This window comes from Galeopterus variegatus, unplaced genomic scaffold (genome assembly GCF_000696425.1).
Source record: "Galeopterus variegatus unplaced genomic scaffold, G_variegatus-3.0.2 Scaffold8144, whole genome shotgun sequence".
NCBI classification, from domain to species: domain Eukaryota; kingdom Metazoa; phylum Chordata; class Mammalia; order Dermoptera; family Cynocephalidae; genus Galeopterus; species Galeopterus variegatus.
The window spans coordinates 33,798-40,762 of NW_007734255.1; the positions used below are offsets into that span (position 1 = coordinate 33,798).

At 38.6% G+C, this 6,965-nt stretch overlaps 1 pseudogene; it reads right to left on the minus strand.

Moving 5' to 3' along the window:
• Positions 1-4,251: 4,251 nt before the first annotated feature.
• LOC103608203 lies at positions 4,252-4,841 on the minus strand (annotated as a pseudogene).
• Positions 4,842-6,965: the final 2,124 nt, after the last annotated feature.

Consider the following 6,965-nt stretch of genomic DNA (forward strand, 5'->3'; position numbering starts at 1 on the left):
AAAAAAAGAGACAAAAAGGAAAAAAAAAAAAAAAGAGCATAAGTTTCCAAGAAGTCTAAAATATTTGGATCCAGCACCCACATGGAGGGACCAGCCCCTCCTCTCCAAGATGGTGTCTGGTTAACAACAGTTTGCATGACTTCAGGACGGTGGCTGAGGAAGCAGTCTTGGGGCCAAAAACTATCCTCTAAACTCTATTTTTCCAGCTCATTGAGTGAAAATTAGATTGGACATATCACTAAATTGTTAGTCACTAGGTACAACTGGTCCTGTATAGCCGTTTTTCCTCTAGGGATCGGTGAATGTTTATTATTAGTAATGTCTTCCTTGGTTCTGTATGTTAAAGCAAAGAAAAAAGATAGTTCTGTTATTTAATCTTTTTTTAGCTTGATTTGAGGGACTTGAGATTGTCATTTAGTATATATCTTCTGGCTTTAAGAAATAAACTCCTTGAAATTGAGGAGCATAAGTTGCAGGAATAAAACACAAATAAAATAAAAGTATCTCAGTTAAACCTCTTAATTTGTTTTCTAGATGCTGCTATACTTCAAGATGGTAACGTGGAAAAGATAGAAAGATGCCTAAACACTAGCTGATGGTTTCTTATCAAAAGCTATTTCATCAGACGCACTAGATACGGAAGGAGATGCTATTCTACCAAATAATGTTGATTCTATATCTAGCAACTTGAATTGTTTCAGGAAAAATAGACTAATTCATAAAGCTGGTAGTAAGGCACTTGTAGGAGTAACTATGAACTGCCGTCAGTAGATGACCAAAACGTAACATCTACTTTTAGAACTGTGCCAAATACACTGCTAACAACTCCTGCTACGGCAGAGGGAATCAATGCTGATAATAAAACATAAATTAATGAAGGAAGTTCAAAAGTTTGAAAGAAGTACTGAAAAAAAAAATCTATCAATAAAAAAATGGGAAGTTATATCATTCTATTATTCAGGACAAGAGAGACAAGATCAGTTGACAGAACTGGGCTCATATACCTCAAGATGGCTCTTGTTTAGCTTGACTAAAAGAACCAAATATGCCTTTTTTAAAAATTACAATTAAATTCACTTTTGGATATACAATTTTATGATCTTTTGCAAATGCACAGATACAGAACAGTTCCATGAACCCCCAAATGCCCTGTGCCACCCCTTTGTAGTCAGTCCCTCTCTCTACTCCTTATACCCCTGCCAAACAGCCCTTTGAGACACTGTGCTAGCACATACCACTGGGGCCCATAGTCATTTTACCTTCACTCATTAAGTCTTTACACACAGTAGCCTTTTCATGCTAAACCCAGGCCACTGCCTACCTACTGACCCATTCAGCACTGCTACATTCCATCAAGAGCCAAAGGAAAATTCTGGATCCCCCAGCGTTACAAGCACATGCCACAAAGAACAAGAAGTATTGCCATATTAAGCCACTTTCCTTGCCCACTCACTGCAGTGGCCTCTCTGCTGTTGGCCACCTGCTTTCCACCATCACCACTGTCACCTAACACACCTGCCAAACAGGGAAGATCTCACCAACTGCTTCTTCATTATGGGCTGTCTTCCTCTTCCCAAGTTTACCCTTGGTCAGAAAAAGCCTTACAATTATTGTAAATCTCATTATGTAGTAGTCCAGGGTTGGGTGTTAACATATCAATAGAAGCTAAAGGGATTTTTCAAACAGGTGATTCCAGGCTAAGAAGGGAAAGTACAACATAAACCTGGAACATTTATCATGTCAGAGAGTAAGAAAGTGTTCCGAAAAATTATGGAGGCAGATCGACAGATACAGGAGCCAGCTGGAAGCGGCTCCCATGAGTGAAATCTGTGACAACTTTAGCATCAAAATTAATAAGAACAATAATGGATCATAACCCACTGAATAAAATAGGAATCCATGAGTCCAAACTGATAATAGATACATAAATAAACAGGGGAGAAGGTGGGGCTCTTCTTTACAAGAGAATAAAGAAATAAACGTAGACAGAGTGGAGGAGTTGGAAAATCATATTTGGCAACCAACACAATAACTATTGGTTCAGGCAAGAACCTATCAAAAATAGATACTAACTCTATGAAGGAAAAAAAAAATGATGAGGAATACATATGGTCTCAAAGTGTCTCCCCACGGATTGGCTTATTAGTTGCAAGGGGAAAAACAGTAACAAACCAGCCCAGGAAGTACTTGACCAGGTGGTTAAAACTTCACCAGTAAGGAGCAGACAGACACCATGTGCCTACTGATGTGATGCTCTGAGAGAAACACAAGATCATTCATGTAGTACTCTGGCTGGGGATGAAAAATCCAAGTCTAATCATGAGAAAACATCAGACAAACCCTAATTTAGAAACATTCTATAAAACAACAGGCTTGCATTCTGCAAAAATATTAACATCATAAAAATACTGATGTCATAAAACACTAAGAAAGGCTGAGGAACTATTCCAAATTAATGGAGACTAAAAAGATCTGACAACTACATATAATACGTAATCCTAGACTGGATCTTGGACTGGAAGAAAAAAAATGCAGCAAAGGACATTATTGGAACAATTGGCGAAACTGGAAATATGGACTGTAGATAAAAAGTATTTTGAGAATGTTAAATTTTCTGGATTTGATTAAGTGTTCAGTAGATATAGAAGAGAATAGAATATCCTTGTCCTTAGAAAACATACATTAAAGTATTAGGTTATTATACATGCAGCCTACTTTCAAATGGTTCAAAAAAATAAACAATTTGTGTGTGTGTGTGTGTGTGTGTGTGTGTGTACATAGAGGAAAATAAATATGATAAAGCCAATGCAGCAAACATTAAAATTTGCTAAATTTGGACAAAGGGCATATGACAGTTCTCTGCAGAGTTCCAACTTTTCTGTAATTTTTAAATTATTCCTAGATAAAATTATTTTTTTAAGTGGTTGACCAATTTTAAAACATTATTTAAAAATAAAAATGCATTGGGCCGAGCCTGTGGCGCACTCGGGAGAGTGCGGCGTTGGGGGCGCAGCAGTGCTCCCGCCGCGGGTTCGGATCCTATATAGGGATGACCTGTGTGCTCACAGCACTCACTGGCTGAGCGCGGTGCGGCCAGTCTCAAAAAGGACAAAAAAATAAATAAATAAAATAAAAATGCATTTACCCTTCGTCTTTAACCATAATAAACAAGCTAACAAAATATACTTTCCAATGAAAAAGATATAAAAATTAATGTGACATAAAGCATAGATAAATATTTCAAGAGAGGATTAAAGCTTCAGCTAGCAATTATGCACTGGTGCTTTGCTCATTGTTCCACTTGGATTTCATTTTGGGCTCATCAGGGATGCCTTGATTAAGATTAAAACACTTTATCTCTTATCTATAAATAGATCTTTAAATTTGACAGAAAGTTCTATAAAAATGTAGGAAGACCATTCCTTAAGTCAACTAGGTTAAGAATTGCACAGATTCCAAATTTGGCTACTAATCTCATTAGCCTTTAAAAGCTAATTAGCAGGAAGCACAACTCAAATATAGAAAGTGGAAAATATTCAGCCCAATCTTGGGGAATAAAAACCTAAAGAAGGTGTCACTTGTGATGTATTATGCCCTCAATAATCCTATAAACAGCAGGTAAGCAGTCAGTCAAAACACATGATCATAGCTTTCCAAGTATTCCTCATGTTATTTAAGTCATTAAAAAAGATGGGACGAATACAAACCAACACAAGCCACAAAGGGCTTCGGAAAAACACACATACCACATTCCTACAAACACATACAGACAATGCCATATGTAATGATAATAATCGGAGGCTTTGACCTTGTGAAAAAGAACCCAGAAAAGTGACAGACAGCCCTTTATGCAATGTAATGAGTGGATATGCATCCACAATAGCTGGAAGTATATTTCATTTTGTTTTTTAAATTTTTAATCAAAGAAATATACACCATATGGTTAAAAAGTCAAACAGTATGAAAGGGCTTCCTTGTCCTGCTCTCCAAAGGCAATCATATTTAACCATTTCATTTTGGGGGTCTCTGGCAGTTTCTCACAAATTTCTCCATAATATGCATTTACCACTATTTCTCCATTTATATCCTTTAGATATCTATGAGGTATTAAACATTAGGACATGATGCTTTAGCCAACTTATACTTCTCATGAATACTCCTCCCCCTAACTCTTTTATTTATTTATTTCTTTTTGCCAGTTTTGTGTTTTATTGACCCAGTGATGCTCAGGCCTTGACCACGTCCTTCTGGAGTCACTTCTTCCGCCGCTGCTTCTTGGTCTTCAGCTTCTCCTCACACTTGTTGAGCCAGCAGTGCATGGCATGTGTTTTCTTGGGCCTCAGATCCAGGGGCTTGTACTTCCTGCCCTTGTAGAATTTCCTGAGGTTTTCTTTCCAAGTCTGGTTAACAATGGTAAGAACATGGGCAATGGGTGGACGCCGCATCACCTGTCACTTCAACAACACGAAGCTGGGACAGCTCCACCTTCAGGTCATCCAGCTGTTTCAGCAGTTCCTCCTTGCTGCAAAGGCTCCGAGCCTTAGTCCTGGCCATGGCTGCCCAAGATGCTGCTGCCCCTCTCTCTCTCTTAATGTATCTCACCGATTTGAGTTCTTCTGTTGGTTACATTCAAGATAAACTTCCAATTTTATTTTTTCTACCAACTACAAAATATTTTTATTCCCCCTTCACAAAATAAGGTTATCAGACCTGTACTCATTCTTCTACATTTGCTCCCAACCCATCAGTTGTACTTTATTTTTACTTTGTTAAGGTTTATAATTCACATTCCTTGATGTAACCATAATTTAATAAGTCTTCCATGCATTGTCCATAGCAGTGGCTCTTAAACCATAATGAGCATCAGAATCATCTGGAGAACTTATCAGAAAACAGATTGAGGGAACCCACCCCACCCCACCCCGCCACCGCCACCGAGTGTCTGATTCACAGGTCTGGGTTGTGGCCAGAGGCTATGCATTTCTAACAAGTTCCCAGGTGATGCTGATGCTGCTGGTCCAGAGAACAAACTTTGAGAAGCACTTGTCTAAAGGATGATTCTGAAGGTGAAAACCAATAAAGAACATTGCTCACTAGAAGACCAAATAGTACATTAAGATTACATTTCATTCTTTATAGTTGTAATGCATGACTCTTGCTACTCAAAAAAGAATGTTCCTAGTGCCACAATTAAATGCAATCTCTTTTCTGCCTCACCACCAATTGTTCCAAAGCACACCATATTTTTAGCTTGATTTCTCTTTAGATCACAATTTTTTGTATTAAATTCTTTTGGAATTTGTTTTCCCTTATGTTTTTTGTGGGCTTTTTATTCATTCAATCCATTGCGTAGATTAGGAAACTAAAGGCCTTATCTTTTCGTTTGAAACAACTAAAGTGTAGGCATGTTGCCAGCAGTTATTCTGGGATTTCATTGCACTACAAGATAGTTTTACTGTTTCCTGGAGTTCAGGGGAAAGGTTAGAACTGGAGACACACATTTGAGAATCATCAATTTACAGGCAGTGTCTTAAAAGATGGCTCAGGGTCATCACGAGGGCACAAACCCAGTAATACTTCTGTCTTAGGTTCTTTACCTTTTGATATCATAGAACAACAAGTGACACTTTCAGGTTAAACATACAAACTTACTTATTATTACCTGCCACCTATCCCTAACCCAGAAGGATAAGAAAGTGAGGATCCTGGTCTGAAGGCATGCTCCACAATCTCACATAACCAGGAATAGTCTGCACCCAGAAGGGAAGGGGCCAGGCCATGGTCTGAGCAGCTTGTGAGAACTGCTCCTCCTCCTCTGGTCAGATGAGAAACAGCTCTTCTGTACAGTAAGGAGGTCCCAGCAAGTAAGTAAATTCCCAAGTGCCCTGGAAAAAAATACTCCAAATTTTCAGTTGCCACCAAATATGTCTCAAAGCTTCCCTCTCCACTCCATCCCTACCACGTACACACTCACTGAAAGTTCAAAGCGATACTTAGAGTACCATAAGCGAATTGCTCACAGTTTTAGAACCACAGATTCTAATCAGTCATCTGGTGATCCTCCTAAAGGAGTCTGACTACATCATACCTCAAAGCCAAGGAAAATGGAGGCCTAGAATGACTGCCTCTGCTACAGAAAGCATTTAAATGCATGACCCTGGATGAGCTCACCTAAGAGAAGAACACAGAGAGACAAGAAGATTGTACCCTCGGGCACTCCCTATTTACCTGGCAGGTAGAAGAGGCAGAGTCAGCAAAAGACACTAAGAATTAGACAGTGAGGTAAAAGGAAAATCAAGAAAGTATGGCATTACGTGCAAGTCAAGAGAAGCAGGTATTTCAAGAATAAGGGAGACATTAGCCATCAGGGAAATGCAAATCAAAGCCACAAAGAAATATATTCTAACCCCTAGGATGACTCTAATCAAAAGGCAGATGATAAACATTGGTGAGGATGCAGAGAACCTGGAACCCTTAGGCACTGTTGGTGAGAAATGGCACAGCCACTTTGGAAAACAGACGGTCAATCCCTCAAATGATTAAACATAGAATTACTATATGATCCAGAAAATCTAGTCCTACATATATATACCCAAGAGAAATGAAAACATATGTCCACACATAAACTTATACATGAATTTTCACAGCAGCATTATTCACAATAGCCAATTATGCTAAATAAAATAAACCAGACACAAAAGGACAAAAGTATAAGTCCACTTATATAAAATATCTAGAATAGACAAATTCATAGAGACAGAAAATAGATCAGAGGTCACCAGGGGCTTGAGGGGAGGGGAAGGAGGGGAGTTACTGCATAATGGTTACAGAGCTTCTGTATGGGGTGAAGAAAAAGTTCTGGAAACAGAGAATGATGATGGTTGCACAAGATTGTAAATACAATTAATGCCAATGAATTGCACACTTAAAAATGGGTAAAATAGGGTGGCCAGTTAGCTCAGTTG